This window comes from Balaenoptera ricei, chromosome 20, assembly GCF_028023285.1.
Source record: "Balaenoptera ricei isolate mBalRic1 chromosome 20, mBalRic1.hap2, whole genome shotgun sequence".
Lineage (NCBI taxonomy): Eukaryota > Metazoa > Chordata > Mammalia > Artiodactyla > Balaenopteridae > Balaenoptera > Balaenoptera ricei.
The window spans coordinates 62684624-62709933 of NC_082658.1; the positions used below are offsets into that span (position 1 = coordinate 62684624).

At 54.0% G+C, this 25310-nt stretch overlaps 1 protein-coding gene and 1 long non-coding RNA gene across 3 annotated transcripts in view; one reads left to right on the forward strand and one right to left on the reverse strand.

The window, feature by feature from the left end:
• EPN2 (epsin 2) overlaps positions 1-25310 on the reverse strand; it is a 68981-nt gene that overhangs the window by 43178 nt on the left and 493 nt on the right. Inside the window, exon 1 of one of the 2 annotated variants that reach the window (XM_059908400.1) lies at positions 1759-1834. The exons of the other annotated variant lie outside the window; for it this stretch is intronic. The gene's annotated coding sequence lies outside the window, so the exon portion shown is untranslated. Of the gene's footprint in view, positions 1-1758; positions 1835-25310 lie in introns of those variants that run through there. 2 annotated transcript variants of the gene reach the window in all.
• On the forward strand, positions 457-1724 carry LOC132355555 (uncharacterized). The gene is made up of 2 exons (XR_009499655.1): positions 457-858; positions 968-1724. It is a non-coding gene; the product is annotated as an uncharacterized LOC132355555 (long non-coding RNA).

Consider the following 25310-nt stretch of genomic DNA (forward strand, 5'->3'; position numbering starts at 1 on the left):
GAAAGGAAAACAGCACCCCCGCCCCCCCTACTCAGACACCGGGGTTCACACCTCGGGCCAGTCTCCCACTCAGTCTCCCTCGGGATCTCTGTCACTCGGGGCAGAACAGCTGCTCCGCTCACCAAACACGTAAAACCAAACTACGTGGTTGAAAGCTCACGACGCCAGACCCGAGGACAGGGATGGACAAGCCTGCACCGAGCACACCCCGAGGGGAGTGGAGGCCCCGAAGCCCCGCCAGCCCGGGCTCAGGAGCAGCAGCCTGGGCAGCGTGCGAGGCGAGGACGGACGCCTCCTGTCTAGCCACAGGGACCTACACCCTGCCTTTCCAGCGTGACCGGAGGCCAGGGGACGCAGCGAGGACGGCCGCTGCTCGGCGCAGCGTGACAGGGGTCCAGACACCTGCTTGCTCCCGGCTGTGCCAAGGTGAGTGTGTCTCTGAGGGTGTTTCTCAGCAGCCCCCCCGAGGACAGCCTGGAGACAACGTCCACGGCAGGGGGACGAGCCTACAGAAGCACCAAGGGCCCAGGGAGAAGGCGCTGGGCAGAAGGTGCCTGACCACACGCACAACCTTTCAACACGGGCACCGGCTCCAGCTCTTCTCCTGTGCGGCTGGCATTTCCAAGCAAGGTCTCAGATGTGCTGCTAACCCTCTGATACTAGCAGTCATCGTAAGAGAACAGGCTTAGAATAGAAACCGAAAACAGAAGAGGCTCTCTAAACAGAAACTGGAGAGTCCTGACTGAGCCCTGACTGTATGCCAGGCGCATCCACTCACTGAGCCGCGTAAGAATTCTGCGGGGAGGAATTCTCCTTCTCACCCTCATTTCATGGGCGAGGAAGTCGAGGCACAGAGAGGTAAGTAATTGGCCTAAGCTACAGGCCAGCAGGTGGCGGGACCAGGATTTGATCCCAGACCTCTGGCTTCTGGTCCCACCCTCTTCATCTCTATTCTTATTCTGTTCAGCTTCAGACAAATCCAATGCTCAAAGTCATAAGAACAGTGAATTTTTCCTCACTGAATCCGGAGGCCTAGAAGGGCCCCTCCTGTCTAGGTGCTGAAGAGGCCAAAAGATGGCAGAGAAGCAACTGTTCTCCTACGCCCTGTTCAGCTGGCCACAGGACATCCTGTCCAGCTCACCAAACCAAGCGGGCAGGAGCAAAGGTGCCGCAACTGGAAGGGGCCCAGCCCCGGCCGCGTGCGGACGTGAGTTCTGAGCGGTGTGGTGCTGTCGCGGGATCGGACCCTGGCGTTCCCAGCTTTGTGCAGCCCACAAAGAAGGGGGCCTTTAACGCTCTCCCGAGAAAGCTTCACCCTGGGACATGTCAGGTCCCACAGATGGCAACACGACGAAATCCGGCAGGGTGGGAGCCTCAGGTACCAGAAACTCCAAAATGATTTAAAAATGAGCCCTCCTGGAGGACTTCCCTGGTGGCACAGTGGTTAAGAATCCGCCTGCCAATGCACAGGTCACGGGTTCGAGTCCTGGTGCGGGAGGATCCCACATGCCGCGGAGCAACTAAGCCCATGCGCCACAACTACTGAGCCCGCGTGCCTAGAGCCCATGCTCAGCAAGAAACAGAAGCCACCGCAATGAGAAGCCCGCACACCTCAACGAAGAGTAGCCCCCGCTCACCGCAACTAGAGAAAGCCCGCGCGCAGCAACAAAGACCCAATGCAGCCAAAAATAAATAAATAAATAAATTTATTTTTAAAAAAATTAGCCCTTCAGAACTCACACCCTTAAGAAACGGTACCTCTTTGGCTATAACCGTGTCTTCTGCTAAATCAGCCACACGGGCTGTAACAACCCGAGAACGCTGATTATTCCTTTAAAACAGCCGTCATCTGAAACACCACCAGGAAAAACCGGGTCTCGCGGTGATGAAAGGTAAGCTTCCTCTTTTGGTTCAGAATAAAAGTGCAACTTCCCTCCTTCCCCTCTGCTGGAGACCTGCCCAGGGTGTTACTCTGCAACACTCACTGGGCTCTCAAATGTCACGGTCGGCCCAGAAAAGGCGCACCCGCCCGAAGCTCTTCCTGCCCCTCCTCTGTCCTCTTAAGTGTTTGTGACATGCTGTTGGGCATATACAAAAGCAGAAGCGCCAACCCCATGTGGGGCACAGACGAGGCACCCCTGTCCCCCAGGCCCCTTCCCCCTCCCAGCAAACAGCTCGGGTTCTGAGTTCCTCTGTCCCCTGCTTTTTAAAAAAGAAAATGATCTTACCACACATGTTGTACCACTTCCACAACCTGCTCCGGTGTCGATACTACGTCTCTGAGACTTGTCCACACGTGTGGCTGCGTGTCTGGGTAGCTCATCCGTGTCCCTGCCGTATGGCAGCTGCCTGTGCTCATGTGTAAGTCTCCCCACTCCCTCTCCTGTCCATGGACACCTAGACGGAGTTCACCTTTTCACCATCGTGAACAGTGCTGGTGTGTGCACGTGTGTCCCCTGGGACTCGTGTACCAAGTGTTCTAGACCACGTTCCTGGGAGCAGAACTACTCCACAGGGTGTACAAGTGTCCTCTGAACTGTATTTTAAAAATACTTTTGCTCTTATAACATCATTTCATCATCACAGCGCAAAGAGAGATGAACGGTTTAGCTGATACTAGATTCAACAAGTACTTTTCACACACTCGGTGCTTAAAGAACGGTGCTCACGGGGAAACAAACATACGACGCGGCTCGTCTGGGTTGGGACATCCACGCAACCAAGGCAGAGCCGCGGGAGGATGGGGGGACGGCAGGGCACGAGGGAGGCGGTGACGAGGCGTGGGGACGTCTGCGGGCCTCACTCGGCGCGCTAAGGAATCTGGACCTGCCGACCTTGGTCACTCACCTTCCAAATTTTTGCCAAATCCTCCAAGTAACAGTAATAATGGTTAACACTCACAGGGCGTCTCCAACGTGCCAGGTGCTGTCTTAGGAATTCTCTCCTTCATTCTTATTGTAAGCTGCACTATTGTTTGCTTAATATTTTTCTTCAAATCAATTTTTTTTTTTTTTGGTCATGCCTTACAGCTTGTGGGATCTTAGCTCGTAGACTAGGGATCGAACCCAGGCTCTCGGCAGTGAAAGTGCTGGGTCCTAACCACTGGACTGCCAGGGAAGTCCCTAAATCAATTTACTTTTATTTTTTATTTTTTTTTCCCTATCCCACAGTCTTTTTTTTTTAACATCTTTATTGGAGTATAATTGCTTTACAATGGTGTGTTAGTTTCCGCTTTACAACAAAGTGCATCAGTTATACATATACATATGTTCCCATATCTCTTCCCTCTTGCATCTCCCTCCCTCCCACCCTCCCTATCCCACCCCTCTAGGTGGTCACAAAGCACCGAGCTGATCTCCCTGTGCTATGCGGCTGCTTCCCACTAGCTATCTATTTTACGTTTGGTAGTGTATATATGTCCACGCCACTCTCTCACTTTGTCACAGCTTACCCTTCCCCCTCCCCATATCCTCAAGTCCATTCTCTAGTAGGTCTGTGTCTTTATTCCCGTCTTACCACTAGGTTCTTCATGACTTTTTTTTTTTTTTCCTTAGATTCCATACATATGTGTTAGCATACTGTATTTGTTTTTCTCTTTCTGGACTTACTTCACTCTGTATGACAGACTCTAACTCCATCCACTTCACTACAAATAACTCAATTTCGTTTCTTTTTATGGCTGAGTAATATTCCATTGTATATATGTGCCACCTCTTCAATTTACTTTTAAACTCAAATACCTGCATTAAGTAATAACGTACATGAAATCAGGTATCACTGTTACGGCATTTGGGGGAGGGGTTGTTTTTCTATTGTTTTGTTTTTATAGAGATAAAATTCACCATTTTTTTTTTTTTAATTCACCATTTTAAAGTGTACAATTCACACTCAATTTAGCACCCTCACTGTGTTGGGTAACCGTGGCCGTGGTGGGCGTTCTCATATCTCCAAGGAGACCCTGCATGTCGTCAGTCACCGCCCACTCCTCCTTTCACCCAGCCCCCGGCAGGCAACCAGCAGCCTGCCTTCTGTCTCTGTGGATTCACCTATTCTGGACATTTAACGTACATGAAATCACACAGTATGTGGCCTTTGTGTCTGGCTCCTTTCACTTAGCATATTTTAAAGGTTCATTTACACTGCACTATCTATCAGTACTTCACTCTTTTTTATGGAGGAGTAATTTTCCATCGTATGGATAGACCACATTTTATTTACCCACTTGTCAGCTGGAGGGCACCTGGGTTGTTTCCATTTCCTGGCCGTTATGCATAACGCTGCTGTGAACTTTGCGTACAAGTTTTTGTGTGGACGCACGTATTCAGTTCTCCCGGGCAGATACCAAGGAGCAGGGCTGCTGGGTCACGTGGCAGCTCTCTGTTTAACTTTCTGAGGAACCGCCAAAGGCACCATGGCATTTTGTAGATAAAAAACTATTAAGATGAGTAACGTTCAACTGCTACCACTTAAAATTATTTTAAGATACACTGCTGCAGTCAAAGCTACTGGAGTGGGTTTGCGTGTCGGGGGCAGAGAGGTGGCGCCGCCGAGGCGGGGCTTCTGCAGTCCCGATGGAGCCGCGGCAGGCAGACTGCGGGGCGGGGGCGGCAGGAAGCACGCGGAGCCCACACCGGAGGCCGGCGGGAATGGCAGGGACACAGAGGCACCTTTAACAGGATGTCAAGGTGCGGAGGGTGAGCCGGTTTCAGGAGAAGGAAAGAGGCAGAACAAGTAGTTTTATTTCAGGCGAACGTAGCTGGAGGTGCTAGCAGGACAGGCATGGAGGATGGAGACGGCCAAGGGGCAGATGGTGCCGAGGGCTGGGAGGGGCGCTGGAGGAGCCCAGGAGAGCAGGGATGAGGGCACAAGTCAGAGGAGGCGAGTGGCCATCAGTGAAGTCCAAGAAGGGCCAGGAGCGGGGCAGAGACACAGGAGAACCATCCAGCGCAGGGGAGGCAAGAGCCGAGGGTCTCAGGGAGCGACGCTAACTGACAGGGGCGCGGGGAGTCCAGAGGATGTGGCACGAAGCCAGCCTCAGGCTGGGAGAGCCGCACGCGTCCTGTTACGCCGACCAACAGCTCAGACACCCTTGTGTGGGAGCGCACGGCCCGCCCAGGCCTGCTGCATGGAGGCCCAGGCCCCCGTGGCACGACACTGAGCCCATCGCCACCACCTCCCCCTCCCGGAGCGCCCCCCGCCTGCCGCGGCCGGCTTCCGGCCCTCCCCCGCCTCTCCCTCCTTCCTCCCCCGACCTCTGGACTGCGGGCTCTCGGGGGACAGAGGCCCCGACTGTCTGCACACTGGGCTGCCTCACAGGGCCTGGCGCGGAGCCGGGCACACATCTGCCGCGGGAAGGAACGACTCGATCCCACCTGCTCACATGCCGCCCCCGATCTCGGCGGCTCTCCCCACCCTCACCTGACGCCCAAGTCCAGGACCCACAGACGTCTTGCGGAGCAGGACACACGGCCTACGATACTGCTGCGGTTTAAAAACAACAGCCGGTCGGAGTGGAAAGATGGCTGGCCCCAGCGTCACGGGTGGTCACCTCCTCCGGGAAGCGCAGTGGCGGCCTTCGAGGCCCCACAGATGCCAACCTGAAAGAGCCGCGTGGACGGAGGTGGAGCCCTCCGCCCCTCCTACGGGGTCCGCAGCGCGCCTCCGCCGGACCCTCCTCGGCCCCGCGGTCCCCCGCCACACGCTCCAGGAGAGGCCGAGGTCGGGCAAGGCGGGCGCCGAGTCCGTTTCACACTAAGTGAACACGCAGAAACAAACCGCGGTTTCCACAACGTGTGATTTTTTCAAATTCTTAAAAGATTAGAAGTACGCTGCTAAATGTCAAAACACAAAAGCCAGAAAGAAATTAAAGTTGTTATTTTCCTTTTGGTTTTATCTCCATTAGCCAAATGCGTTTGTTCAAACAATGTTTACATTGCCTTTGTGCTACTTTGTTTAGAAAAATAATAAAGGAGTGCGCTTCCAGCACGGAGGAGGGCGCATACGCAGGTCTGTCCAGAAAACACTGCATTTTATGGGAGAGCTGTCTACTTGCCCCAGAATACTCACTGGCCACCAGCCTCCTCCTCCCTCAGCCAGCCCGGGGTCACCAGGGGGAGGGCAGGGCGGTCCTTCGGCACATCCGTGCTTCCCAGGGAAGATGGACCAAGACCCGGGGAGGCCAGGCCCGTTCACTCCGTGACCGCAGGCTCCACTGCTGCTGGCCAAACTCACCAAGGTGACAGCTGCCTTTCATAACAGCCCACTGTGTGCCACATCCCGCAAAGGAGGCATTTTACAGGCGAGAAGAGAGGGTGGGTGAGCTCTGCGCTCCCTCTGCTGAGCCCCGGCGCCTGCCGGGAAAGCTCAGGGAGCCCGGTCCTCAGCCCCGGAGCTCAACGTTCCTTCCATGAGGCTGCCCTTGTCCTCTCCAAGACCGCCACACACTTCTAAGCTGCTCCTTGGAAGACTCAAGGTCTCTCCACCAACCAGCTTTCAAGGCGGACCCATCCAGTGGCAGATAATTCTCACCCTGGAGCTCCACCTTGCTAGTGACCCCTCCAGACAGGATCCTTCCCCTGGGCCCCCGGATGCCCGCTTCCCCTCTCTGCAGTCATTAGTTCTGTGCGCCAAACATTTCTAGTCCGCGGCTTCCAGGGCCTGGGACAGAACTGCGTTCCCCACCCCCCACTCTGGGTCAGCCACGGCCCCGGCCAGTAAAATGTGGCAGAAGTGACGTGTGTCGCTTTGTGTCCAGCACTTTAGAGGCCAGTGTGCCGTTCTCCACGTTCCTTGCCCAGCATGGGGGCGGTGCAGGCCCGTGTCTCTACCCAAGAGAAAGGACACGGTGCCCACGGAGCCCACAGCAACATCGCTCGTAACAGCCAGAAAGTGGAAAGGGCTTCCCTTCAACAGAGGAATGGGTAAACAGAATAATAAAACGTGGTGTATCCATACAGCGGAACAGCATTCAGCCTGAACGCGTAAGGAGGTGCAGGCACCTGCTTGCACACAGTGAACTGTGAAAACATGCCGAGGGAAGCACACACGCAAGGCCACACGCTGCTCCATTTCTACGAGTCGTCCAGGACAGGCAAGTCCAGAGACAGAAAGCAGACCGACAGTGGCCAGAGGCTGGGGGACGAGGGGAAAGGGGGTGACTGCTTCATGGGTACGGGGCTTCTTTTGGGGCTGATGAAATATTCCAAAGTAAGTACACGGATGGTTGCACAACGTTAAATGTACTAAAAGCTTTTGATATATTTCAAATGAGTGAACCTTACTGTGTGGTACATAAATCACGTTATCTCTAAGGCTGTGAATAACAACCAAAAAAAAAAAAAAAAAACGGCCTTCCATCAGCCTGCTCCACAAATGATGATGGTGACCACACACACCCTGGACACGCAGCCTCCGCTGCCAGAGGGCCACTGTTACCGAAGGAGGGGCTGGCCGTTGTCACAGCCCACACCCACACAGATGCAAACACGTCCACACCACTGTATGCTCATGCAGAAAACCTGTCTGCGGCCAGTTAACTTAAAGTCCTGGAAGGAAGCCAAGGTCACGGTTCTGTCCCAATAGGACCATACTCCATCCCAAGGCCACAGTCTGAATCTTTAAGAGGAGATGGGGGGAGGGGTACTTAAAAGAATCTGGCTAGATTAGAATAATTCCTAGCCTGAAAAAATATGTACATGGACTTCCCTGGTGGTCCAGTGGTAAAGAACCCGCGCACCACAACTACAGAGCCCACGTGCCCTGGAGCCTGTGTACCACAACTAGAGAAGAGAAAAACCTGCACGCCACAGCTAGAGAGAAGCCCAAGCGCCCCAACAAAGAGCCCGTGCACCGCAATGAAAGACCCTGCATGCCGCAACTAAGACCCAACGCAGCCAAAAACAAACAAATAAATAATAAAATTTAAAAAAATATTTACAGCTCATTACACAAGGAACCAACCTTCCAAAAATATAAAGAACTCACAGAAATTGAGAAGCAAGCAACCAATAACTCAAGAGAAAAATGGGAAAAGAACTGTCCACCAAAAAATGTAAGTGGTCCCTAAGCATATGAAATGATCAGCTCCCATTTCAGAAAAATGCAAATTAAAGCTACATCGAGGGCTTCCCTGGCGGCGCAGTGGTTAAGAATCCACCTGACAGGGCTTCCCTGGTGGCGCAGTGGTTGAGAATCTGCCTGCCAATGCAGAGGACACAGGTTCGAGCCCTGGTCTGGGAAGATCCCACATGCCGCGGAGCAACTAGACCCGCGAGCCACAATTACTGAGCCTGCGCGTCTGGAGCCTGTGCTCCGCAACAAGAGAGGCCGCGATAGTGAGAGGCCTGAGCACCGCGATGAAGAGTGGCCCCCACTTGCCACAACTAGAGAAAACCCTTGCACAGAAATGAAGACCCAGCACAGCCATAAATAAATAAAATAAAATAAAATAAAATAAAATATTAAAAAAAGAATCCACCTGCCAATGCAGGGGACACAGGTTCCAGCCCTGGTCCGGGAAGATTCCACATGCCGCGGAGCAACTAAGCTCATGTGCCACAACTACTGAGCCTGTGCTCTAGAGCCTGCAAGCCACAACTACTGAGCCCACGGGCCACAACTACTGAAGCCGGCGTGCCTAGAGCCCGTGCTCCACAACAAGAGAAACCACCGCAATGAGAAGCCCGCGCACCGCAACGAAGAGTAGCCCCCGCTCGCTGCAACTAGAGAAAGCCCGCGCACAGCAACAAAGACCCAATGCAGCCAAAAATAAATCAATAAAAATAAATCAATCCAAAAAAAACACAAAACTACATTGAGATACTCTTTACACCCGTCAGGTTGGCAAAAATCCAAATGTTTGACTCTACCTTCTGCTGGTGAGGCCGAGGGGAAACGGGCTGGTGGGAGGGCAGGGCGCGATAACCCCCACGGCCGGCTTTCGCAAAATCTATCAAAATGACAACTGTGTATTACCCTCGGACCCAGCACTGTCCCTGGGGAATGCTACCTGCAAATCCACCTGCTTACATGGGGAAGGACACGTAGGTAAGATTGATCCTCTCAGGAATGTTATGAAACAGCACGTGGGGAACAGCCGGAAGCTGCCGTATAGGGGACGGGATTTAAAACAGTACAGGAGGAGAGCATCAGGGCACTACGCTCACAGAGAGGACATGGCTCTCCACGTAGCGACATGGAAAGTCTCTAGGCTACGCTGCAAGTAAACAAGCAAGGGGCAGAATGTGTACAGGGTGCTACAAAGGGAGAAATAAGAATATAAATTTGCTTTTGCTTTATTTGCAATAAAAAACACTGGAAGGCTATTCAGTTACTAAAAGGGGTTGCTATTAGGGAGAAGGGGGTGGGGCAGGGGAGGTCAGAGGTAAAGGGTAGGATTGCTCAGAATGTACCTTAACACCTTCTCAGTTCAGAACTATGTGGATGTATCGTCCATTCAAAAGCATATATTTAAGAAAAATAAGTCCCATCCTCATTTGGCCAACAGGTCCCTTGGCCAGCGCTGGGACAGCACCAGCGTAGGCATCAGCCCGGGCTGCGCCCTCCCCCGTGAGCTGTCAGCCCTCCACCGCCAGCCGGGGCAGCTGGAGGCCACACAGGCTCGCATCTCCCCCTTCCCACCCTCAGCGTCCACAAGCCCACCCGACCCGCTCCCCCCTGTCCGGCTGGTTGGAGTGGTCCTTCTCCCCACTCTCCCCAGCGTGGCCCAGTCTGGCCTCGCCCACCACCAGGTGCGGCACCTGTGTCCTCCGCACCTGCCACCTGCCGGGCGCCGCCAGATGCAGCCCCTGGCTGCAAAGTGCTCGCGTGGACACAGATGGATGGTGCCCTGGGCAGGAGCCTCCGGGCCAGGCAGGGGCGGCGTGCGGGCAGAGCCTGCTCCCAGCAGGACAGCTCTGACCACAGCCCCCAAGCACGGAGAGGGACACTCGGGGCCGGCCCTGGAGGCCAGCGACAGAACTGCACCCTCCCACAGGGCCCTCCCTGGGCCTCAGTGAAACTGAGAGAGACACAGGGCTGCGGGGAGAAGGAGAGGCCCTCAGAGGATGACAGCACTGGTCTGGGAACTTCCTCTGAAGTGACCTGATGCCCAGAAGACGCCACATCAGTGGGTGCCGTGCCCCTTCCACATCACCTCCTGCAAGGAGAGGCACCTTAGGGTGACCAATTCCAGATTACATGCTATGAGCCTCACGGGGCAGTTTCTTTTCTTTTAAATCTCAACTGAGAGCTTGATTCAGAAGCAGTGTGCTAAAGAAGCGTTTTTTCTTTTGAAGAAGACAGTATTTGTTTCCCTCTTCCTAGTTTGAAACCAATTTTCTTTTTCTTCCCTTGCAGCGGCCTTTAAATTTCTACTGCAAGGATTTCTTCACCATCCACCGGCTGGCAGAGCAATGCAGCACTCAAATCGACGCACGCCTCCATGTGACAAGCGCGCCAGGCCGCCCCCCGCCCGGCGCTGCGCTGGCCCTCATGCGGCAGGCCCGCCGCCCTCCCGGGACGGGCGGCCTCGGGGGCAGGCTGACATCTCCTTCCCGCGGTGACTCTGTGACCAGCCAGGCGGGCAGGGAAGTGGGGACCTCTCCCCAGCGCGGCAGAGCTGCTCACGGGGCCTCTGGCTGGGCACCAGCTGCGTCCACGCCACGGGCCCCAGAGGGAACTCACTTGGCACTGACTCGTCCCGGGCCACCGTGAAGTGACCCGTGGACACACAGCCTGCACTGGAGCAGAGGGAGCCGGTGAGCCTCGGGCGAACACGCTCTTGAGGAACTGGCCTGTTTTCTCGCCTGGAGACTCCGGAAAGGAGATGCATGAGGAGGTTCATTCAGAAACGCAGGAACGATAGCGGCCCGGAAGTTGCTCTCAAAGACACAGCACCCGGCATTCGGGCCCTGGAGGTCACACAGTCCCACTCTCTGATCTACATCATAAAGGGGAACCTGGGCCCAGAGAGCAGCAGGTGACTGCCCAGGGGGGGCCGAAACGCCGGTGTTGGGCTCCTTTGTCCAGCCCTGAAGTCCTCCTCCCCACCAGGCCGCCCCGCCTACACGCCCCATCCCTCCCTCCCTCCCGCTCCCCGTCAGGGTGCCCTCCTCCCCGCAACATCCGACTGCTGAATAAGCCCCTCGTTCCCTACAGCCTCTCCCTCCCGCCCTCCAGACCCCACCACCCACGGCAAGGGAGGAGGGGACAAACCACAGGGGGCAGCTGGCCTCTTCCCAGCGTGGCCATTTGAGAGTAAGCTCTGTGCCACCCCGTGATGGTCACACAGGCCACAGAGACCCCTGGGCACTAAACAAAGAGCGGCTCAGAGAAAATAAACCAAAATATTAATAGCGATCACAGTGACAAGGCTAGCTCTAGTTTGGTCCTTCCACTCATACGAGCTTTCCAAATTTTCCTCCATGACCATTAAAACAGGCGTCCTAAACATTCCCCCTGAGACTTGGTACAGAAGAGACACCCCGCTTGGAAATCCTATATTGCATCATCTATTTCGGTCGAGCTCACTTTAGTCTTTGGAAACTATTGACAATCAGATGGTAAAGAGGAAAAAAAGTTACCAAGATTTTTGTTCAAAGTTAAAAGAACTAAATGAAAAAAACCTGGGTTTTTTTGGAGGGCGGGGGAAGAAATAATAAAAGGTTTGGTTTGGTTTGTTTAAAGAAACATTTGTTTCTCTTCCTTCAAATGTTAAAACCTACTTACTTAACATCTTGCAGTCAGGTTAGATAGTGATTTCTTGTGCTACTTACTTTATTCTTTCCTTCTGCCAATAAATTATACTTTTTAAATCAAGAAAGAACGCATTTTCTCTCATAGTTTCTTGTTTCTCTTTGAAGCAGGGAGAGGGCTCCTCTAACACACAGGTGGGGTCAGATGAGTTGCGAAGACCATGTTTCAAGTGCTCTCCTTATCCACTGGGTCTTTTCTAGAACTACATTCTATAGCAAATGGTGTTAAGCGTGACTGGGTCCCATGCACGGGCTTGTGTCCTGAACGGCCCGCAGACGCTGTCACAACGCCGTGCTCCCACCAGGCAGGCCCAAGGCCCTCAGAGCAAGATCTCCAGTCGCTCATCCCCAGCCTGTCCAGGAGTTGAGGCTTCTGCAGCGCTGGCCAAGGAGAGCTTTCCCACTGGTTCCACTGGCAAGACAACGACATAATCCACTTGACTCGGCTTCTCTGAGCTCAGACCACCACCTCTGGGTTGGCTCTCCTCCCCGACTCCATCCTTTTTGTCTATTTATCCTGCCTTGTTGCTAAAAAGATGTGAAACGGACAACAGCGGTGGCCCCCAAGCCCAGCCACATGCTTGAATCTCTGGGGAGCTTTGGAAACACACTTATGCTCAGGGCCCATCCAGCACAGTTAAAACAGAAGGCGGTGGAGATCCAGCATTTGAGAATTACTGGCCGAGAGAAAGCCAGGGAACATAGTGAAAAGCGAGTAAATGAAGAAACCCAGGCAATAGGGAAATAGAAGGGGAGGGAAAAAAAGCTGGGCCAGAAGGCAAGGTTAGAACCCAAAGTGCAGACCACACCAGAGCTGGGACAAATGACTGGCTCTGAGCTGAGCTTCCTGGTGGCCAGAGCAAAAATGATTCACACTGCCCACAAGATAGAAAGAAACCAGATTCACAGGAGAAGCTTCTCCTTGTCCTGGGACCTGAGATGAACACCTCCCTCACGTCCTCCAAAAGCAGACACACAGCATGACGCACATGAAGGCGTGCTCCCAACACCAGGACCAGAACCACCTGTGAAGTGGCCAAGGGTCCCTCTGCACCCAACACAGCAGCCCTTGACCCACACTCTGCAGCTGGGCTGCCCACTGACTCCTCGCCGGAAATAACCTCCTACCAGGAATCAGCGCCCACATATACACCATGCTACCGAATCACTGCATCGTCCAGCCGACCGCCAGGTATGTAACCAGCCATCCTGAGCTCAGCACGTGGTCACGAAGACGCAAGGGCACCGACTCTGACCATCTCACTGAGAACACGAGGAAAGGCGCCGAGCCCCGTGCCAGTGGCTCTCGTGAGAACACCCAGTCTGTCCCCGTCACTCGGGGGCAAGCCCCGCGCCTGCCCAGCACTCCCCTCACCGCCGTGCTCAGAGAGGCCACCATCCAGCCCAGGCCCGCGGCTGTGGCCACTCAGGTCGGGAGGGGCAGGGCCAGTCCTCGGACGGCAGCCTGCTGAGCGGGCCTCGAGGCCACCAGAAGCGGAAGACGGCCACGCGGGCCTGGGCGCCCCGAGCACGGCGCCGCGTGCGGTGCGCTTCCCTGATCCGTGTGTCGCGCTCCGCAGTGAGCGCCTTTAAACGTGCGTGTTAAAATCAGCGGAGTCAAGAGTCAGTCACCCTCCTGCCCCCTCATAGATGACATTTTCTTTCTGATCCACACGCCACATCACCACATTTCAAATTAAGTACTGACAAGTTAAAGCAGCAACTATGCACCACTGCCAAAGGTGGAAACAAACCAAGCGTCCATCGACAGATGAACGGACAAACAAATCGTGGTCTACCCACACGATGGAATATCATCCAGCCATAAAAAGGCATGAAGCCACTGACACTGGACCACAGGGGTGACCCTGGAAGACACGACGCTGAGTGAAAAGAAGCCAGACGCAGAGGGCCACGTGCTGCGTGGCTCCAAATAGGTGAACCGTCCAGCACAGGCAAGTCCACGGGTGCCGGGTGGGGGCGGGGAGGGAGAGGGAGTGACTGCTGATGGGCACAGGTTTCCTTGGGGTGACGGAAAACTCAGGAACTAGATGGTGGTGAGGACTGCACAACACGGAGAATGTGCCTAATGCCACTGAGTTTTTACACTTTAAAATGGTTACCGTAGTAAATTTTATGTTATATGTATTTTGCAAAAAAAAAAAAAAAAAAAACTAAAATAGCAAAATTCTCATTGTTTTGCCTCAACAGAAATGCTAATAAAATTCAACCTACATCAACATCAAGATTTTGTATAAAGATGATCGTTATTCTACAACTGAAAAAAACAGTTTCAAACTCACAGAGTATGAACATCAGAACTAGGATGGCTGGTGGTCAGTCCTCACTTAAAAGCAAGTGGCCAAAGAGTCCACGTCTGTGAGCGATACACACTGAGGCACTTATCAACCAAGTCAAGTCTGGGATTTGCTCTGAAATAATCTGGGGGCGGTGGAGAGGGGGAAGAGCCTAGATCAAAACAGTCAAAGCTGAGTGATGGGGGTTCACTGAACTATTCTATTTTTATAAGTTGGAAATCCTCCGTAACGATAAGTCTTGCTTTGTTTTCAAGCAAGTTTCCAAAGACCTCTGACCCGCTGGATCATATTCTGTGTAGACAAAAGCACTAGATGCCCCTAAGCTGTCAAACCCCAGGGGCTCAACCCGGCGCCCCCCACCTGGGCCCCACAGCACGGGGTCACCTGGGGGCAGGCCCGGCCACAAGAGGCCACATAAAGGGCTCCCCGAAAACAACCAGAGCCCCAGGTCAGACCACCGGGCAGCAGCACACGGAGGCGTCCGTTCTGGTCCTTCACGCTGCCACCCAACATGCCATCTGGGCCTCCGAAATGCCTGCCCCAATTCCGCTGTCAGCTGGGGTCCAGGCGCCGCCTGCAAACACGGGGAGCTTTCACTGAAATGCCTTTGCCAGAGCCCCAGCACCTCGCAGCACTGCGGACGGAGCTCGCCTCCAGGCCCAGGCCAGGGCCCGAGCAGGAAGCTGCCAGACCTCCCTCCCGAGACGCAGGAGGAGGCTGACACTTGTCTCTCCTTCTCCCTCTTCTAGAACTAGGTCTGCAGGGGAGGCAAGGCAGGTGTCTCCCTCCGCCTCATCCCCCATCGTATTCCCAGTGTCTAGGAAAGCACGGGGCACACGGCAGATGTTCAACTAAATGCCGCTGGGTCGTCCTGACTCGATGGATACGGCTCTGAAGGTGCACTGCAAAGACTTGCTTTTCACAAACGCCAATGCAAGAGATAGGATGGAAGGCACCAGGATGTACCAGCGTTGGGCGCCAGAAAAGCAGGGGACAGGAGACGAGGAGTTATGGTACAAACAATACCACCTAAAATAGCACCAGAGTTGCTCTGGAATGTAGAGCCTGGGGGGGCCGGGCATGGAGAGGAGGGAGGGGGCTGTGCCGGGCAGAGGAGGGTGCAGGACAGGGTCTGGAGGTGGGGGAGGGGAGTCTCGCAGGGACAAGGAAGAGGCCACGGCAGAGGGAGGTAGGAAGCTCCACCACCCTGAGTACGGGCCTGCCATGATGGGACTCTGTGTGAGGCCTTGGGTCCCCAGAGCAGGGCCCAGGCAACGAAGGGAGACGAGTGGGCACCACGGGAGGGGCGGGGGCTGCAAAGAGCTGGCGCACGCAACCCCATCCAGAGATGGCGCCGACCCTGGCACTGACCCAGTGTTGCCAGGCAACAGTGCAGGCCCCCGGCTGCCAAGTGTTCTGATTTGTCAATGAAGCCGCAAGTCTGGACTGCTATGCAAGATCTCCTGATTTTCACGTTAGCATCTGGGGTAGACAGAATAATGGCCTCCCAAAGATGCCCAATCCTGATCCCAGGTACATGGCAAAGGGGAGTTACAGGAGCAGATGCGATTAAGGTTTCTAATCAGCTGACCTTAAAACAGGGGGAGAATCCTGTATGATCCGGGGGCTCAGTGTAACCACAAGGGACCTTAAAGTACAAGTGGGAGGCAGAAGAGCCCGTGTCAGAGTGACGCGCTGTGAGAGGGACAGGACTGGCTGCTGCTGGCTTTGAAGAGAGAAGGGACCACGGGGCACAGACGGTGGACGGCCTCGGAGCTGGAAAAGGCAGGGGAACAGGGCTCCCCTAGAGCCTCCAGAAGCAGCTAGCCCTGCCTACACCGTGACTTTAGCCCCCTAAGAGCCGTGTGGACCTCTGACGCATACAACCGTGTTGCTTTAAGCCACTGCGTGTGTGGTAGTTTGTTACAGCAGCCATAGGAAACCAATACAGCAACCAAGTTTAATTTTTAACAAGAGGCACAGTACGACCCAGACAGAAAGCATTGGTGGGCTGGATCGGGCCCAGGGACCACTTTTGCCGAGCGCACACTGGGAGGGCTGAGGGCCGGGCCATCCCTGGGTACCCAGCACCAAGCCTGACACACAGCAGCCTCTCACACGCACCCCAAGGTACGGCCGGGGTCCCTCACCTTGACAATCTGGTCACAAAGGTCTCCAGGGGCTTCTGGAAAACAGAGCTGCTTGGCTGTCAGGAGGCCTTTCCCCAGGGGACCTGCTCACCACGGCATGAGGGCGCTGCCTCGGCCGCCCCCCACCCTGGGACCTGAGGAACCAGCCTCCAGTACAGGTGGGGTGGCTGAGGACCCTCTCCAACCCCACCTGCTGCGGCAAAAGAAAGGAGTGTGGACGTGCCGGGTCCCCAGCCCGCCCCGGCACCACAGCCATGACATCACCTTCGCTTGTCTCAAACCACAGAAGACCTCTGCTCACAGGAGCCTTTTCAGCTCCCCAGGCGCGGACAGAGCGGAGCTGCTCTGAGCACCCAGGGCCCGGCCGGCCGCTCACTGCCAAGGCTGTGTGAGAAGCACGGCAGGCTCCCAGCCCACTCCCGCCGCCTGGGGCCCTCTGTGCCCCAGAACTCCCGCTCTTCCTTCAAGACTCTACTTATGTACCATTTCCTCTCTGACACCCAGGTGCATTCTCAGCGTCTGACACCACTTTCTAACCGTCTCTCTCTCGGGGCTGACACTACTTGTCCCATGTCAGGAGCCACTCTCTGCAGACCATCAGCTACATGAAGGCAGGAACTTACTTTTTTTTTTTAATTGAAGTATAGCTGATTTACAATATCGTGTTAGTTTCAGGTGGACAGCACAGTGATTCAGTTATGTGTGTGTGTGTGTGTGTGTATGTACTTTTTCAGATTATTTTCCCTTATAGGTTATTACAAAATATTGAGTATAGTTCCCTGTGCTGCAAAGTAGGTCCTTGTTGGTTATTTATTTTATATATGGTCGTGTGCATATGTTAATCCCAAACTCCTAATTTATCCCTCCCAGGAACTTACATCTTGTATGTATTCCCAACCTATAGTGCATAATATATATGTGTTCAATAAACATTGAATAAAGACTGAATGAACTGGACTCTAAACTATTCTTTTCTGGAAACACCATAAATGATGATATTGTGGTATGTGTTAAATACACCAGGTAAAACCTCACTTCTGATCTTTAATCAATAAAGTGAATCTACCTAAATTAGGAGCCCTAAGTTACAGCTGTCTTTACTGTAGTTACTTTAAAGAAATGTCGTCTTATATTTTACAAGTAGTGTCTGTTGCAGTCATTACAACCAGGGGTGCAGGAAGGAACCTGGCTCCCAGGCTGGACCGGGCAGCTAAGGACCTGCTCCACAGACGTGGCTAAGAGCCAGCCTGAGGGAGGTCCCCAGACTGGTGGGCCACAGTCTCTTCTCCTGCCCTCACCTTGCTGACACTCTGCTAACCCAGCCCCGCCTTCCCAAGGTGGCTCAAAGGCAAACCTCGGCAGGCAGCCCGCTGGTCACCCGCCCATCCTCCTCTGGCACATTCCACCTAACCTGCCCCCTCCCCTCCCCTCCCCTCCCCTCCCCAGCAGCTCGACAGTAGCTCAGGGCCCCAGCGCCCCACACCTCATGACTGCGAAGGCCTCCTGCTCTCTCTGGCTCCAGCCTCCTCCCACCTCCTAATCCCTGACACTCCCAGCAGCTCCCTGAGCACACAGTTCAGCCTCTCAGCCCACACAAAGCATCAGAATCAGCTGAAGCACTTCTAAAAAACGACTGGCTCCCACTCCACGGTCTGGGGTGGGGCCCCATCACAGGCATTTTGAGAAAGCTTTCCAAGCCATGCGATCTGCAGGTGCAGCCAAGGATACGATACGAACCGCAGGCTTGAAGGGCGTCGCGTCCACCTTCCCGGCCGGCAGGGAGGCCCCGAGGTCCTTGCCTCCCCCACTCGCTCTGACACACACCCTGGGGCTGGCTCCGGGGCCGGGGCCCATCCAGCCCCAGGAAGCCAGCCTGGCCAGGCCCTCACCCACGGGAGCTATGCCACGCGGCAGGCCCCGCCAGAGGCCCCCTCGCTTGGGTCCCTACTGCCGCCGCACCCCCCAGGCCCAGGGCCGCGGCCTCGTCACAGCCAGTGGCCGCGTGGCCGCCCGGCCGCCTCGGTGCTCGCTGCTCTCAGCAGGCACTCGCCCAGCAGAGCTGCTTCTGAAGCCTGTGCCGCCCCCCCCCCGCCCCCCACCAGGCACCCACCCACGCCCGCGCCCTCTGCCTTCTTCTCCCGCCCTCTGCCTTCTTCTCCCGGACGCGGCTCCCTGTCCTGCCAGGTCCAGCTTCAATCCTACCTTCTCCCTGACTCTTCCAGACTTTTCTCCATTCCTGATTTCCTGACCAAGAATCAAAATCACAACTCAACAAACCACCAGCTTCTGTCTCACTAACATTAACTGTCTTCTCAGTTAGACTGAGTTCCTGGTGGCGAGAGCCATGGCACCTCACGAACACCCAGCCCTCTGATCCTAGAGACTACTGCCGCATACCCCCAAGGCTGACGCTGATCTCAAATGTCAGCCCTATTGTCAAGGAACTGCCCTTGATTTGATGCCCCATACTTCTACATCGACCGACTGCCTCTCATAAAGTGGCCCCAAAATTATTTCTCTGACCATCCATTTCCCAAATTTTTGGATCCAAAGTACACTCGTTATACCCCATGACAGCTCTGGGTATCCAACGGGCACTCAGGGAGGACGTACTTTCAAATAAAAATGTGATTTCTCAGCCCGTCAGTATTCCTTTATTGCCATGACTTTGGGGGAGGGGGACACAGAGAAGGGGACAGACTCTGGATAGCAACTTTTCGCTCTCATGATTTAGTCACCTCAGAGTCTTAAAGAGCTTACAGAACAACAAATTCGAGTCCAAACCTCCCGGGCCTCCCAAGAGCACAGGGCAGGTACTGACACATAGCTGTCTATCACCCCTTGACTTGGGAGCTGCAGGCAATTTTCAAACCTTGGGAAAGTGATCACACCCCAGCCTCCTCACCCATGGTACGACCAGAAAAATGACCCATTTGCTGTAAGTCATGCATTAACTGCCTGCTGAGGAAGGAGATACTTCATATTTTTACTTATACATAACGTTTTAAAACTATCGAGTTCTTCAGCATGAATTTGATCACATTTTAACAACAGCATTACCAGACCATTTTTTAGTCCTAAATTCCCATGTGTCATGTTTACAGAACAAATGTGCAGAGCTTCACGATTACAAAGTAAAAAGAAAGAGCCCCTTCTCTCAAAGAGCAATTTGGGCAATGATTTCAACACAGCTTTGCAAACACAGAAACCCTTACCAGCCACAAAGACTTCCTCCCGCAAGCCCAGCTGGGGCTCCCCCAGGGCCGTGCTCTACACACCCAGGCAGCTTCGGGTCTTAGAACTGACTTCTGCAGCCCTGGGCAGGGAGGGGAGGTGTTGCCATAGAAACAGCTTCCTGAGCTCCAAACTCAGGCAGGCATGGGACTGAATTCAGGTCCTGCCGGACACTGGGTGGGGGCATGTGAACAAGCCCAACCCCTCCGAGCCCCAGCTCTGCTCCCCCGCGAAATGCCTGCGGGGTTGCCGTGAGCGTACACTGAGGTAGTGGGAGCACCTGACACGGCTGTGGGCCGAGGCCATGGAAATAGTGTGGTTTTCCATCTGACACTGGTGGTGGCAAATACCAGCTGGGGCGCTGACTGGCTGTGTGGCCTGAGGCAGGCTGCTGAACCTCTCTGAGACTTAGTTTTTGCACAGGCAAAAAGATCAGTGGTGACAGGCCTTGGAGGATCACAATGAAAATTAAATTAACTACTGGGCATAAAAGGAGTCGCACAGGGCCTGGCGCAAAGGAGACACTCAAAGACCATCAGGGCTCACACACACCCACGTGTTTGGTTTTGATGCACTAGCTGATAATTACCTACTGGAGGAAAATAATTTTTTTTCCAAACTCTAAACACCAAAGAATATGAAATCACTCAGAATTGTTGGAGGGAGGAGTGACTTCCATTAACACCAGTGGCCGCCCCAGTGGCCCTGTGGGAGTCTGCTCCATGCCCAACGCCACACCCCCTGCCCTTTCCCAACTGCATTTCTAAAGGGCCTTGACAGTGAACATCTCGCTTGATGTGTGGGAATGAAGAACCGGCTTTTCAAACAGGATCCTGGATTTACTGCCTCTTTGAAAGGCACTGACATCTTAAGTTCCCTTCACGAAGGAAAACATCCCAACTAACCCAGAGGGTCACCACGCCTGTGACCACAGCCCAATTACAATCACATAAGAACAAGTGAAAACATCGCTTTGAGAAACCAAATTCCCTTTGCAAGGGTCATGCCATCATCTGAGCGATATACAGAAGCACCTGGGGGGCAGAACAAGGGAAAACATTGCTTTAAGAAACCAAATTCGCTTCCCAAGGGTCATGCCATCATCTGAGCGATATACAGAAGCACCTGGCGGGCAGAACAAGTGAAAACATCACTTTGAGAGAACCAAATTCCCTTCCCAAGGGTCATGCCGTCATCTGAGCGATATACAGAAGCACCTGGGGGGCAGAAGGGAGCCGCTGTCGGTGAGCCTCCGGCACAGCCAGCCCTCGCAGGCTCCCCACACGCCTTCTCACTCTGTCCTCTGGGCCTCGGTTCCCAAATCTGGCCCCGGAACTAGCAGCATCAGTAACACCCGGTAACTGGCTGAAAATGCCCATTTTCGGGCCTCACTCCAGACCCACTGAATCAGAAACTCTGGGGGAGGGGTCAGCGCTCTGAGCAGTGCCGACGCGCACCAGCGTCTGAGAAAGACCATTAGTCTATCTGCAAAGCGGTTATTATTGGCCCTCTTTAGAGACAAGGAAACCAAAGCTCAGTGATTAAAGTGCCCGAAGCCACCCAGCCAGGAGGCCCATTTGTGCCCACGTCTGATTCCAAAGCTACTTGTCACATGGCCTTTGTAGCCAAACTATCTGTACCATTTGGTGTCCTCAGCTACAGAGCCACCGAGATGTGACGATGACACTTCCTTAAGAGGGGAGGGTGGGAGTGAGAGGCGGGACGAAGCTTGCGCTCAGAAGTGATGAATTATAGATGCTTTTAAATCCACATCACGCATCAGCCCCGGATGGTGAGCCACCCCGCAGGGCGAGCCTGCTTCTCCCTGCTCCACTTGTTAGCTGGGTGCCATGAAGAGGACACCGGGGTCCCTCCACTGACCTCTGTGCCCCAATTCCTACCACTGCTTTGACCAGAGAGAGCAAGAAGCTACCCTCTCTGTCTCTAGAGGGCTGGCGCATTCCGCCCAGACCAGGACCAACAGGAAGGCACAAAGCAGCTCCAGCACCTGGGTGGGCTGGGGCTGAGTCACCGGAAGGAACCCCATGCACTCGCAGGGGGTATTATAACGGTGCCACAGACCTGCTTCAAAGGAGCCAGGCCAGGGCTTCCCTGGTGGCGCAGTGGTTGAGAATCTGCCTGCCAATGCAGGGGACACGGGTTCGAGCCCTGGTCTGGGAAGATCCCACATGCCGCGGAGCAACTGGGCCCGTGAGCCACAACTACTGAGCCTGCGCGTCTGGAGCCTGTGCTCCGCAACGGGAGAGGCCACGATAGTGAGAGGCCCGCGCACCGCGATGAAGAGTGGCCCCCGCTCGCCGCAGCTAGAGAAAGCCCTCGCACAGAAACGAAGACCCAACACAGCCAAAAATAAATAAATAAATAAATAAAATTTAAAAAAAAAAAAAAAAAAAAAAAAAAGGAGCCAGGCCAATTTTTAAAACCAAGCCCTAAATTTTGCCTCGATCAAGCAGTCCATGAAACTCTTGATATGCGAACCTCAGTACCTTCACAGATCCTAAAGTTAGGAAAAAGACAGACATCGCCTCATTCACAACTCCCAACCTTCTAAATGAACTTGATGACTTTTAGATCACAAGTTTATCCTACAATTTAAATGACTACTCATCATCACTGCTTTCTGCAGTGGCTGGTGGAGCAGCAGGGACCCAGGTTTGGTAATCACACAGACCTGAGTGTGACTCCTGGCTGGGTCAGTTCCTCAAAGGTTACTTAACCTCTCTGGGCCTCAGTTTTTCCATTCATGGATGGGTTACAATCCCTGTGTTACACATGGATGTAAAGACAAAATGAAATTATGTTCAACAGCAACAACAAAGTCTGCTCAAACAGCTTTGTATTTCAGGACATCAAAAACCTGGAAGATAGGTGTGGTCAAACAGCCCGTGGACAGAGGCTACTCAACACACCCTCTCAGCTTCACAGACACTTCACTGTGTTTCTTTTTCTAAGTTTCTATTTTTAGACACCTTGAACAAGCTAAGACCAAAGAAAATTCCATTGACAAACTTATCAGAAAGCTTGTCAATTTTCAAAAACTCAACAGATGGGGATAAACAGTCATTTCACAATGCATCTGACAAAAGCAAAACCTGCTCTCTCCCACCTCAGCAATCTTAATCAGGTCACCCCACGGTACTCCGTCCTCCTCCAACTCACAGCTGGGCTTAGAGAGAGTCTCTTCACCCCAGTACTCAGTTTCTCAGATGAGGTAACAGGTATCATAATATTTGGGGATCCAACAGACCTGTGTGAATCCCAGCCCCATCACCTATTGGCTGTGTGACCTTGAGCACAGGACTTACGCTCCTGGGCCTCAGTTTCCTCACCTGTAGAAGGGAGATAATACCCACGTGACTGACATAGGACTGCTGGACCAACAGCAGCAGTTTAGGCAAGAGCAAGACAGAACAATGGAGCCTGCAGCAGGGATGGGTAAGCGTGTTCCCTGCCCGCCCCCAGGACTCCTTACACACCTCACATCTTCAGCGAGTGCCTGCCATGCACCAGAGACTGAGCTGGTGCTGGGGAAGGAAAGGCAGGGTGATCACCGGCCTCAAAGACGTCACAGTGTCACAAGAGCCCCAGATACACAGACAGCGTGCTAAGTGCTCCAAAAGAATGCCTGGGGTGGTGAGGCTCAGGGAGCAGAGCTGGAGGGGCCCAGACGCTGGCGGAGCTGGCTGGCGAAGGCTGGACAGAAGATCTGTTTAAACAGAATGCTTGAGTGGAAAGCCCAGCAGACAAATGGGGGAGTAGGACTAGATAATTCCTCATATCCTCCCCGACTTCACTCCCCCAAATCCAAGCCCTTTGATTTCTCCAAGGCTCGGGGTCAACAGGTCCTCATGCCATAAAATGTCAACAACCACATTCATCCACGCCCCGACAATCCAACAGGAAGGTTCTGGGGAACAGTGAGAACAGCTCTCAGAAAGCTTTGAAAACTTTAACACTCTTCACAAGAGTATGACAATGGGGACTTCCCTGGGGGCGCAGTGGTTGAGAATCCACCTGCCAATGCAGGGGACACGGCTTCGCGCCCTGGTCTGGGAAGATCCCACATGCCGCGGAGCAACTAAGCCCGTGAGCCACAACTACTGAGCCTGCGCTCTAGAGCTCACGAGCCACAACTACTGAGCCCGCATGCCACAACTACTGAAGCCGGCATGCCTAGAGCCCGTGCTCTGCAACAAGAGAAGCCACCGCCATGAGAAGCCCGCGCACCGCAACGAAGAGTAGCCCCCACTCGCCACAACTACAGAAAGCCCACGCACAGCAACGAACACCCAATGCAGCCAAAAATAAATTAAAAAAAAAAACTCAAGAAGAAATAAGCTTTAAAAAATGTAAAATAAGGGGGCTTCCCTGGTGGCGCAGTGGTTGAGAATCTGCCTGCCAATGCAGGGGACACGGGTTCGAGCCCTGGTCTGGGAAGATCCCACATGCTGCAGAGCAACTAGGCCCGTGAGCCACAACTACTGAGCCTGCGCGTCTGGAGCCTGTGCTCCGCAACAAGAGGGGCCACGACAGTGAAAGGCCCGCGCACCGCGATGAAGAGTGGCCCCCGCTTGCCACAACTAGAGAAAGCCCTCGCATAGAAACGAAGACCCAACACAGCCAAAAAAATAAAATAAATAAATAAGTCAGGAGCTCTTAAAAAAAAATGTAAAATAAAAATACAGATATTAAAAAAAAAATACAGATAAATATGAGAAGATCCTGGCAACTTCTCCGACACAATCACCTGTCCCAAACACAATCGCTGGAACAAGTACCATTCAGAAACCTGCAGGCCCTTTGGGTGTTCATTTAAATAAGATGAAAACTTAATTATCAGCGCAAATTCAGTCACTGCTGTGTGGGATTGGGTATATGATTGGTCAGCACCTACCATCCATATATAGAGCTACAAGAGACACACGTTTTCTGCCAAATCTTCATTATCCTACATAACTGGGGGAGGGCATGGACAAGTAAAAACTAAAATTCACCTTTTCAATCATTGTAACCTCCTGTTCCAATCCCTTCTTTCACAGGGCATTTCCTGGAGGTGGAAAGGAAGAACTCACACTTCTCCTCTTTTCCTGTCCATTTTCTTACGTGAACGTGGAAAAGAAGAAGGGGATAACCCTGAACATCTCTCTAAAGAAAATTCTGAAACATTCCGGAGAGAGCCCTGGAACCCAAGCATCGAGCTCTGGCACTGACACTGTATCGGTGCGCGACCTTGGGCCAATCTCTCTGGGCCTCAGTTTCCCCCATCTGAACCCTCACGATGGTTAAGCCCCATCCTCCTTCCAGCACAGACTCAGATGCGTCCGCAGGTCAGCAAAACAGTGAAGGGCCCCAGACGGAGCCCGTGGGCGGAGGAATGGGTTTCCACAGGCCCCTGCCGGGGTTTCTGGGGGAGCGAGCTGCACCTCCCCCGCCCCCCCCCCCCCCACCGCCAAGCCACCGGACCAACTCCGGTCGCAAACAAAAACCTGTTGGCACGGACTCCTCTAGGAAGGGCCGGCCTCTCCCAAGGCGCTGGGCTCCTGGGGAGCCGCCCCACGGGGAGAGAGAGGAAGGGTCTCCTGGAAGACGCGGCCCCGCGCACCCAGTCACCCACCCGACCAGGCCGGCAGAATCGCCGGGCGGGGTCTCTGCCATCCCACGCGGAACAAAAGGCAGCTGGAGCCTGGCTCTGCCGCCCCCGTCCCCGCTGGGCTGTGGGGCGGGGGCGGGGAGGGAGAACCTGGTCCCTGGGGAAGGGAGGGGACCCGCGGCAGCCCAGAGAGGGACGGCCGGCATCCTGGACGGGGGATCCCTCCCCCGACTCCCGGAGGGAA